General features: G+C 42.9%; 1 long non-coding RNA gene across 1 annotated transcript in view; it reads left to right on the forward strand.

The window, feature by feature from the left end:
- Positions 1 to 12,077, forward strand: part of LOC105663212 (uncharacterized) — a 241,852-nt gene that overhangs the window by 158,088 nt on the left and 71,687 nt on the right. The gene's annotated exons all lie outside the window — the stretch shown is intronic.

Here is a 12,077-nt window from a genome sequence, read left to right on the forward strand (position 1 = left end):
GATGTGAAACATTATTGTACCGTTTGTTAACACCGCGGTCTACACATAGCCGCGCGCAACCTCTCTCGCTCTCCTCTCCTCTCTTCTCCTTTCCTTTCCTTTCCGCGATTTCTCGCTGTACCCACCTACCTCGGTGACTTCAAGAGGCCGCTACTATGCGTATATGCTTTGTAAGCTCGCTCGTGCAAGTGTATACGGGTCGAAATACGCGAGTGTCGTTGCAGTGTGTGTTCGTCGGTAGATATGTTCCCCCCTGCATATAAAGGATTCTCCCTCTTCGTCTTGCCCGTAGACTCATCCACCCGACCCTCCTTTTGCCGCTTGTTCTCTCTTCCGCTCTTTGACTCCACCTTAAACCCCCTTCCTCTGCCCACCTTACTATCCCTACATCGGTGACTTTCCGAGAATGCGACACCGAATTTGTCGACGGCACAGAACGTCGACGTTCCGCTACGACTACGCCCAGGCTTAAGCCGGTGACCGATGTCGTCGCACATCGATTTTGGGATTTCCCCGTCTTGTGCGTGTGCTACGACCTATCAACCCGTGCGTCTTCGGAATCGGGAATTAACCAGCCGGCACAGAGGGGCTGTAATAGTGGCTTTGTATCGTGTTCCTCCATTCTGTTCATGTTATCGGTTTATCGATGAATCGACCTACCGATTTGGTCAGTGTAAAAACCGTGTCGTCAGATTCTCGGTAATAAACTCCTTCCCCGAATGTGTCGTCGCGTTACGATCTCTTAGGCGATTATCCGTCGAGTGAACCCTTGCGAGGGTACCGATATCGAAACCTTTCGTCGACTTGAAAGTGTCCGCTAAACTCGGATGCAACGGGATGGAATTCTTTTTAAATATCTTAACGCTTCGTTTCCGACAAAGTTCTAGCGTGTTTCGGTGTAAACGGTATCGATTAGTAACGAGGCAATTTGTAACGAGTCCGTTTGTAGACACGGTATACCGGGAAGGTGTTTTATTATGAATTGTGCGCACTATAGGTGTCTCCACGCTTTGAATTACTAATGCCGTGGATCAACTAACACGTTCAACCGTGGTGAGATGAGACAGTTAACCGTGGCGCGAGACAAGGCATTAACATGTTAATGCGTTCAACACTATAGCCTATAGTCTAGCACAGTACGTACATGCAATTCATGTTAAATGCATTGGCTGTACGCATTGTTACGTTTCAACTAATGATTCGTACTTTACGCCGAATTTGAATGTAAATGAAAGGAAAGATAATACGGTTTAATATTACATGTACCTGCTGCACAATTTATACACACGCATAATTTCTCACTTTCGTAAGGGCTTAGTTACATTTATGGGGTGAATTTTTAAACGAACACTTTGCAATTTTACTCGATAATTTGCCTTAAACGTTTTTAAATTCTTGTAATATCAGAAGATGATACGTTAAAGGATAAAGGTTTGTTTGCCGCTAATAGAATATTGTGCGAATAAACCTTTTAAAGTGGCTCGTTATCTCGGGTATCGTACGTTCATTAATTATTGAAACAATTTATTCTGCGAATCTTTACATAATAAACAGTTCATACAATTTTAATCATCTTACAAGAATAAAATATATATTTCGCATTACTTTCGAACAGTGTTCTTATCTTGTTAGATGTTGTAACGCTGATTCTGGTAAAATGATGTCTTCCCCTAGTTCCTTGTTTATGTACAAATATATCCTTCACCTTTTGTGAGCATTATTGTTATTCAAGAATAAAACAATTTCATCGCTGCTTACTTAACATAATAATATACAACTTAAAGTTTAAGAACTCGTTTGTCTAATAAAAAGTAACGGTATTTAGCAGAGTATGGTACATAAGTTCTTACGGAGTAATGTGAACGAGTACGGTTGATGATTCGAGAAGCTAATAAAACAATGCGTTAAACCGTTCTTAAATTCCGTTCGAAGGTACATCAGGTTAAACACATTTTTCCCCGTGTGTAAACTGTTAAACCCGTGCAGAATAAAGTCATAAAGCAACGCTAATTGAAAATCGTATGAAAACCATGCTGTACAATTGTAACAATATAGTTGTACATGATTATCGCGTTCTTTATTACCGGATTTCCCTGGAACACGAGAGAACATAAGTTATAAGATTGCGTACAATCAGCATTACTGGCGGCAATAAAAAATTCTCACAGTAAACCAGCGAGCGAAGGTACAACAATGACTACTGTATGCAAGCGTGTGCTACCGTCCGCGTATCTGTAGCTATCGCTTTGGAAACACGTGAAAACTGTCACGGGGCTAACCTATAATTACAGATCGTGTGCGATATACGATGAAGTGCACGTAACACCCGGTAGAAAGTTCATTCGTTGCCCGGTCAACCTACGACTCATCGTCCATTGAACCCGTAATCATTTTTTTTGCACGATATACAAGCGTTCAAAAACATGTTTATCTAACATTTAAAGATGGCGATCCATCTGAGTTATGGTCCAGTGCACGAACGTCATTTCGATAGCAAAAAGAAAATGTGCTCGATGTCGTATGCAGATAATCTACTTAACGTGTGGACTGCCGCAGTAGAAACGGACGTATGTGCTACGGCACGCTATACATTATTCAGAATACCGAGCTTAATTTTTTCACTTGAATACCTTACGCGGTTAATATAATATTAATAGGGTTTGGACATTGCTTTAATTTTTATTTTTGGTTGTATAATAGATTCTCGTTATTATCGCGTTCCCACATATACATATTGTTATTGTGGCTACAATGTCGTGCGATACAGTGCGCTACATTGCCACGCATTAGATGGCAGGATCGAGCTACTTTCTCCTTACACGGAGTTTCACTTGTGGCGCTCTCATCGCTATTGCATGGAGATATAGACAGTCGCTACTTGGCGGAAGAAAATGTTTTGATGTATTACAAATTTCAAGACCTCTCATCGGTGATAAGAATCTGCTGTATTAAATTTGTAATATGAGTATCTGGCTCTAACAGAAGTTACCCCCTTATTGAACCCATGCGAAGACACTTCCTAATTCTCCATTGTATCACTTAACAAATTAGTCTTTTTATAAAAGTACCTGTATTAACAGTATGTTAATGTCCAAGTGCACCGTCACATTTAGTGAATCGATACGACTGCGCTTTCGCTAAAATAAGATTACCCTATAACAGCCTTAAGATGTACGTTTAACAAGATTCAAGTTGACCTTCACAAATATCAGTACCCGAACTTAATTTGGAAACCTCTGAAACTATGGTACCAGTTACGTATTGCGGAATCAATGAGAGACACTTTCGAAAGATCGACGTGCAAGAAGAGGTTCCAGCGGTGCGACCAGTTCGAAGTGGTTAGCGACCACTCACGTGCAAGGTCGCCAAAAGCTTTTGCACAGGTGGCAGCACGACTCGACGGAGGACGGTTATAGACCCTCCTCGATGGTACCGTAGCATCGTAGCGAACGGGAAAAGTGGGGGGTTTAGGATGGGGCTATTTGGTGGAGGGGGTCGTTCCCTTTCCACTTTCCGCGCGACCACCCCTCCGTTGCTCGTCCCCCTCGCACCTCCAGGGACGGAAGGGGTGTATACTTTCGACAATGTGTGCAGCAACGGTTGTCACCGTGTTGAAATACCCGCACTTCGACAGGTTCCGCGAGCGAGACGTTTCTAACGCTAGACCACGGTGCAACGAGGAAAGAATCATGGACGGGTTCAGCCTGCACTCGGTAGAGTGCGCGCCCATTGCACTTTTCACTTCGATCTTGCACCTTTCTCGCGAATCGCTGAATTCGCTTCTGGACGGTGATCACAGTCGGTTCCCTCTTCCTCCTTAGAACGTTGCTCGTGCTCTTGATCGCTTACACGTCGGAGTTTGCTTCGGAGGGCTGTAGCGGATTGTAGTTCGTGTTAACCCCCTAATCTTGATCGACTCCGAGTTAACTCAATGTTAAATCTACAGTTCCTCATTCTAAATAACTTTTCTACTGCACTTAAGTAATATAAGTTATTAAGGATACTTTTTCTGCTACGTATACTGTCTGATATTTAAGTAGTATAATTTAGATCAATCTTTTTCATAAAAGCTTATATTATAATCCGTCAATAACTTTCCAAGGCTAGAAGGCTAGAAGTTCACGTGCAGTAGCTATTATAAATCCTGAATCACGAAATGTAATTTGTATCGAGTAGTCCCACACGTTTAATAATGTACCCCAGAAACCAAAATGTCAAACCCACTGAACCCTCTCCACAATCTCGAGTAGAACTTTCACTGAAATTATTTATCTATCAAAGTATCATAACGGCAAGACTTAAAGCGCGTTCGCTCATAAATCAAAGACGCTGGGCTGAAGGAAGTAGCGGGGGTACGAAAAGCCATGGAGGCAAAGCCGAGTGTACTACTTATGGAGCGAAGTGGATAGAAGGCCGGCATAAACTTGAGTGATTAATCTCGCCGGATTGATAACGCTCCCCTCGGTCGTACCCTCGTGCTCCCATAAATTACGTTATAAGGAGACCCCGGGATAATTAATACACCCGCTCGTACATAAGCACGTCGTTGTTGCGCGTAGTTGACACAAGGTGATCCGGGATAGTGTTTCCTGCCCGCCATTGTTTGCAACCTCTTCACCATGAAATTCGTTGCGTGAATTCGAATTTACGTAAAGATAGTTATAATGTTGATACTTTTCATGGTGACGCTGTACGAGTAACTTTGAGGTTAAGTTACTATTACAAGGTTATACGGAACCTAACCATAAATTGATTACACATTTATTTTGATAATAAATTTACATCTTCCCTTAAATTTATGTGTGTTCGATTTTCTGCAATTTCTCTTCATTTGTTTCCTATAAAAATTCTCAAAAACTAATTGCCTCTTATTTCGTTCAATGTTACGTAACCGTGCGGAGCTAAGGAGTTTCAAAATGGAAAACATTGTGGTCGTCCATTTGCCGATCTTGTTTCGGCAACACTTTAGGTGACACAAGTACAAACATACGTACCTGATAAGGGTTCGACCAGGATGAGTAGCACGTTTCACGATAGCAGGAACCATCGGCGATCATGGTCGTTATCAATGACGGACAGAGTGCTCATCCATGTTTGGACGCAGATCAAACAACGAATCGACCGATACGCGATATCTTCAAAGGATTTCGGCCGACCCTTTGTCAGCCTATCGCTGATAAATCAGAAATCTGGTCCGAACAAATATGTCCGCACAACGTCGCGTCACAGGTCGTTCGATTTGCCCGCAGATGGTGACAATTGCGAATTGTTAACCTTCTAGTTGCCAATGTATAGTCGGTGACTTCAAACGGCGACGTTAGAACTTTCGTGTTATGACAACATTTCATGGCGAATGTATTGAGGTAATACACATCGGAGGGCGTCATAACGCTGTCGTTTATTATTCTTGTTCTAATGGAAGGTTGATGATGCAACTTATTAGTGTATTGTTTTAACCCTGGCAATGTATAATTCAATTGTAAAAAATTTAATTGTTAACGGTATATGTCAAAGGTACTTCTTGTCGTAATTATGTGTTTCTAATGAAAGTTGAAGGCTGAAAAATGTTTTATGTAAATGTAAGGAACATTCAAGAGTACATGACACTTGGATATGATTAACCACTTCGAAACTTTGCAATTGTTCGCATGAAGTTTTGTAATAGGTTTATAATAAATAGTCTTGCGATTAATTTGCGTAAACAATGACTAGCTATAAGCAAATTTGGTCAGGCAAGTGGCCAGAAACGCTTCGATGTATCCGATTAGCGTGGACGGGTCGTCTTGATCGGGCATCGTGATGCTCGTTCATCGGGAAAGGTGGGCTCACGTATCTCATCGAGCGGCGACATGAAAGATTCCCCGTGGTAGAAAAATCCCCGGTGGATTCGTTCGTGTTTCGTTCCAACCCCATACATCGCGGCGGGCCGAGTGGTCCATAAACAGCGTCATCGTTGTGTCCACAAGCAGGATGCGCGTGTAATCGTGAGAAGAATCCAGGGAGAGAAACCCGTGGCTAGATGAACCGGCGCGTAGTAGACTCTATAAAGGGAAGAGAGGAAACGGTGCCGCCGTTCATTAATTAAACGAAGCGTGAGATTCCCGACTCTCTTTAGATGCGGTCCCTTCTTTTGCCCCACCTATCCTTTGTTCCAAACCGGCCAACCCCCGCGGACGATCTGAAGGAGCCGCTCTTCGACGATCATCCGCCAGAAAGTCGATCGACCGATTCGTAAATTCGTCCTCTACCATCTTGTTCCCTCCTCTGCTTTAAACTACCAGGACTAATCGAACGCTGGAACAAAGGACCGACGCGACGGTGTGGTTGACCCTTTGAGGACGATAAACCTGGAGTATCATTGTGTAAATTCGTGCGTACGTTTAACTACGGCTGTGCGGATGCAGGAATACGGAGTTTTTAACTGATAGGTATTTAAGGATATAGAGGACTAGGAATCTAGAAGTCTAGGAATATAAAGATCTATTGATTTAAGAATCTGGAGATATAGGGACTTGAGGATATTGCGATCTGAGAGTATGTAAAGACCTAGCGAAAGGAACGTGTCAACCTTCAAATTAGTTGATCTTAGCGTCCACTATGAATCTAACCATATAAATTTATCGAAGTGTGTAGCATGTATATGTTTAGAAATATAGTCATCTAAGAATTAGGGAACGTTCGTCTGGATAGACGCCACTCGAGCATCAAATTCGTGAGAACGAGACACAAGTGTCGGCGTTGTTGATCACAGATTTGCATGTGGGGGCATCGTAGTAACGATTCATCATTTACCAGAGACAGCTTCGACTATTCTTCCGAATTTGTTCGATCCAGCGGTCTGATGGATCGCGACTCAGCGTCTGATTGACAAGTTCAAGAGACATCTTGCCAAAATTATCGCTTGCCTCGGAAGGAACACGATGAAGACAGGGGTAACCTCCCTAGGACTCGTTTGTGGATTATCGCAGCGAACACCGCGAGAACGTCGTTCCCTTATCGTCGAACGTTCAATTATCTCGAGCCTCGTGGCTTTCTGAAAATTTCCATTCGACCGCAGAGCCGATAAGAAGCATGATCGATGCACAGGTGTCTTGTCAGGAGACGAGCAGACGCGTTCGTGGAACCAGAGGGATCGGTCCACGTTGCTCGTTCACTGCAATAATCGACGCGAAACGAGGATGAAATTCAGTTTCCGTCCGAGTTAATGGCGTTACATATTTATCGCGATCGAAACCGACCAAGCGAACGATGGCGTGGACGAAGGACGAAAGGGCGGGCTAATCGACGACCGCTCGGTTCCCTTGATAATCGCGTTTCGAGAGAGCCTTGCACGGCTTATCTGGGAATATATAGGTGCTGCGCGAAGCGTCCTAGTTACTTTTTCGTTTTTTGTAATACCTCCAAGTGAATCGAACCGTTTGGTCACCGTTACTCCGTTAATGACTGTACTTTGGATCAACAATATAAAATGTCCTTGGGGCTGGTAATCGTACTCGATAACATTTTTATGGGGCATGTGACGTTTATGGGAACTTGTTTTTACTTCCCTGAACAACTATTTGCGCGCGCTTTTATGTAAATCCATCGTTAAAGTTTGTAGGGGCTCTGCTGATTGCAACTGAACCTTATGGGAATGTAACCTGTATGTAATTGACTTGACTAGTCTGTAGGTCTTCTTTGAGTTTCCTGCAGATTCTAGGTTTTCTCTAGATTTATCTTAAATTCGATTGTCGGAATTCTCAAGTTCTTCCTAAAATCCCCAAGAGTCCCTCGACTTTCCTTGACTTCTTTGAAGGACTCATAAATAAGTGGAAACACTTAAGTTCTTAGTGTACGCCGATACTGAAATTGTATACTTTTATTTAAATTATCACGTGTCTTATTAAGTGCGGTTATTAGATGGTTTTTTACAAGATTCTAGTGTTACCATGTATTGATATTTTAGCACGATAACCATTCAAATTGAGTGTTATTTTGTTAACCGAGGTCGTTATAGATATCGTCGTAACTAATTGTAATTGTTGGGTTAATTATGTTGTTCGGCGAAAGAAGGAACAGTAAGGTTATTTTTAATTTCTCGTTCAAATAGAATCTCGTACCAAATTATATAAACCAAAATAGACAATATGAACAGTTTGTACGACATTTCTGCAATTAATTTCAATCTTTACAAGTGTATAAACATATTCAATATAAAATATGCATCATTAGTTTTTTACATATACTTAAAAAGAGTAGACAACCGAACCCTACAATTTCTAAACACAAAATTTTCGAGTTCATATTTGGTTACGAAGACCATTTGTAACCAAGCGATGATTTCCTGCTCGAAAGACGAGAAATAATACCGTAATTAATAGTTATCGGCAGAGGTAACCTTGGAATCAATGACAAGACGATACTTACAATTTTCATAATTCTATTTTAATGCGGTACGTGTCATCCTCAAAGCAAATAGCACGAGAACGAAAGCGTTTACAAGTATTTAGTTAACCGTGCACGATAGCGGGAGGAACGTTGTTTTATCATTTCCGTGCGATGCACAATGTACAACAGCGGAGACCTCGATCATTATGTAACAAATCGACGTGGAAAATAAGTGAACGTTTCGAAGCAAGCGATAAAACGCTTTCAGCATTAATTGTTGAAACTATTTTTTTATCTGCGAACGCGTATTTCATCGTGTATACGAATTAGCGCGAATATTTTGCCTGTAGAATACGTTGACATTGAATTCGTCGATTATTTTTTTATCGAACTGTGGACATAACCAAAATTTTTGTCTGGAATTTTGATTTTGGGAGTTGGTGCACATTTTAAGATGGCAGTTCCCATTTTCGTGGAACGATTCGCATTCTGAGAGAGGTGGTTTATCTTTTGGGAAATCATCTTGCCATCATTCTGGAGGATCAGGTCACGGTTTTGAAGAGCTTAATTTGTATTTTTGGGAAGTAAAATAGTTCCTAATTAGGGGCGTATGTTTTACATTTTCGGGGAGGGTCACTGCAGAGTTATGTTACAGGTGCGATGGTTTTCATAACGTGTAACGATTTCGTTTCGATCACGAGATACGTAACGGTACTTAAATGGCTGATAGATACGCGCAAGTTGTCATGAGAGTCTAATTAATGGCTTAATTTGTTACTTAATCGTAAGGCGTGGAGTCGATTACCATCTCCGAAAAGGATTCGTTGCAACTAATTTCGTGGCAAAGGTAATATATTATGCAAGCAAAAGGGTTCGACGTGGAGGAACAGGAGCTTGCTGAAGTCGGTGTTTCGTCGGTCAAATAATTTTCTGAATATTAACCGCGAAGTGGATGGCGATTAACGTTAACGGAGCAGTTTGTGGAATGAAAAAACACCACGTAATCTCTACAAATAATCAAAGCAATTAAACGCATACATCGCGCGGCATGTCGATGCATTGGTATCCGACGATGAGAGACAGGTGTGCTACTGTTCTCCCGTTCCACTCGCCATTCAACGATAATTAAAGATAATTGCTTGAGTTTGCATCCGCTCGATGAAAAAAGAAAAAATGAAGCAAGAGACAATCGCTTCCTGTTGCAAGTTTGATACAGACGTTGTTACAGAAATGTAAGGAAACAAAAAGCCAGCCCTTCAATAAAAATTAACCTAGTAATTGAACATTTCAGAGTTGAATTTATTAACATAATTGTTGAAGTCTATTTTCTGCCACTGGATAATTCACATCGTGTTCAAGAAGATTCCATAATAAGCTTCAAGCTTTAATTGAACGAACTAACATCTAATTATATAGTAGGTACATTGTATGATTGTACAAGTGTGAGTTTTGAAGCAAATATTTTTGTAAATTATTAACGTGAAATCCACGATACGTAGAAGAACAAACGAAGCGTTTTATCGATCTACGTCACCTGTAGCTTTTACAAAATGTCGAGTCCGTAATTGTCGAATAAATATGCGAAAGTCGAAGACGAGCATAAAAGTTGGCAGGACGTACATCGTTATGATCGTGTCACATCTCGTGGCGTTATCTGTTGTTCGTCAGCGGAACATACAAAACTATTTTCCCCGAGCTTTTTATTGTTTGAAAAATAAAATCCTCCGTTCCTTCCCACATTTACAATGACCCATAAAAATCCTGGTGGATTCCTCGGTCGTCTCGAAAAACACCGTCCGTTTCCCATCGCGAGCCATCGGTTGGATGCTCGGCGATAAAGTAGAAAGATGTACGGTTCTCACGGCAGCCTTCCATAAATCGCGAACAACGTCGAATCGGTCGGTCTCTAACGTAACCTACGGAGGAAACATGGTAGCATGGTCGTGGTGCACGCGTCTAGGACCTCGATATACCTCGGTGTACCTAAGGATGATCGCAACCCTGTGCGGCAGCTTTACCACTCCCAGCCATGGAGGCATGGTTTCTCCAGGTGAGTTTTTCTCACCTGGTGTACCGAGGGGTCCGTTCGTCCAACCAGGTATCACCGTCGGTCGGGCCCACGAGCCAATCCCCGTTGATGATCGTTGGTCCAGAGCCACAGCCTCCTTTCGTTTTCCCTTCTCCGTTGCTCTCGATGCTCGCATTCATCTGGCCGTCTTGCTCTATCTCTCCGCGGTTGCTGGAAGTCCTCATTAGTGCCTCCTACCTTCTTGGAGCCCATGAGAACGTCGTATCCCTGGTCCTTATATCAACGACGCGTAGGAAAAGGCCCTTCGTCCGTGCCTCTCCACCCTCTACGCGGACAGTACCGCCCCTTTCTGATACCTGGTCATGTTTCATTATTTTCCCCCGGAATCATTAAGGCAGTCGAGTCATCTCCCTCCATACAGCCGAGGACCGGACTCCCATCAGCCCTCCTCTCTGCCATAGACCAGATGAAACGCACACATTTTAGCGTACGCACTCGTGCACGAGCAGCGTCTCTTTTCATCTTCTGGCTCCTCTGTTTTTCGCTCGTCCGCTTCCTTTTTCGTTCCATCAAGTACTACCCCTTCCATGGTCCGTGTCTTTCTTCCAGACTAACCGTCGGTGTCTCTCTTTTCTCTTCGTTCTCTCTCCGCTCCTCTTTCTCTGTCTATCTCTGCTCGTTCGATCGGAGATTCTCGTTTCATTCATCTCTCCACTCCACCTTCACACCCGTTCCTCCTCCTCCATGGCTCTCCGGTGGCTTTTTAATTCGACCGCGGTGCAGTCCGGTGCTGCCATCTGCTACTTGCGGGAACTAAGCGTTTTTACGCGTTGCAAACTCTTCGTGAATCCTGGATACCGTATTTCGAAGCAGACGCGGGGATTCACCGGGCGACGCGACGCGCATCGATCCTTTTTTCGCGGGCCTTTCAGGATAGCTTCTTGGACGCTTCGAGAGAATTCTGATAGTTATTAGAAGTTCATTTTGCTTCTCTTTCTATTGTTCATCCTCCAACAAAGACTATACAAGAACGTTTAGGACAATACTTATAAATTTTCTCACGTACAGTAGTCGATTTAAAAAATGAGCGTGTCTTCTTAATTTGATAAATTACTCTGCAAGTTAGCTTCCAGTCGTACATAATCCTCGCGTTCTCGGTTCCAAATTATTGAACCGAACGAAATTCGTAGTGATCGTCACGGCAGCAAAAGTATTAAGATATCGCGTAGTGACTCATTTTATGAATTTCGTGCCCGCAATCTCATTTTTGCCCCACCCTTCGCACAATCGGAGCCGCACATGTTACGAAGTAATCGGTTTAAGGAAAGCACGATACCGTTAAGGCGGTTCGAAAGTTCGTTCCAAATACAGCATCGTCGTAGCGAACACGCGAGAGGATTAGGGAATTTCTCTGGCGAAACGATGTTCCTTGTTCCTATAACGATACGGAACGATTTGCATCCGCTCTCGACGACAGCCATACCTAGTCCCAGATACGTCATTTAGAATCTAGACGCGATCACGGTACGCGCTGCCATTTCGTTGATAGCGAACGCCGAACGCTGCCATTTCGCTGATAAACGCCGCCTTTTTCGCCGGCTTATCAGCAATAAAAGAGCACGAGTACACGAGTCGAGATCGCCGCGGCTAAGATCGCACGATAAAAGCTCGACTAATGAAC

This window comes from Megachile rotundata, chromosome 3 (genome assembly GCF_050947335.1).
Source record: "Megachile rotundata isolate GNS110a chromosome 3, iyMegRotu1, whole genome shotgun sequence".
In the NCBI taxonomy this organism is placed as follows: Eukaryota; Metazoa; Arthropoda; class Insecta; order Hymenoptera; family Megachilidae; genus Megachile; species Megachile rotundata.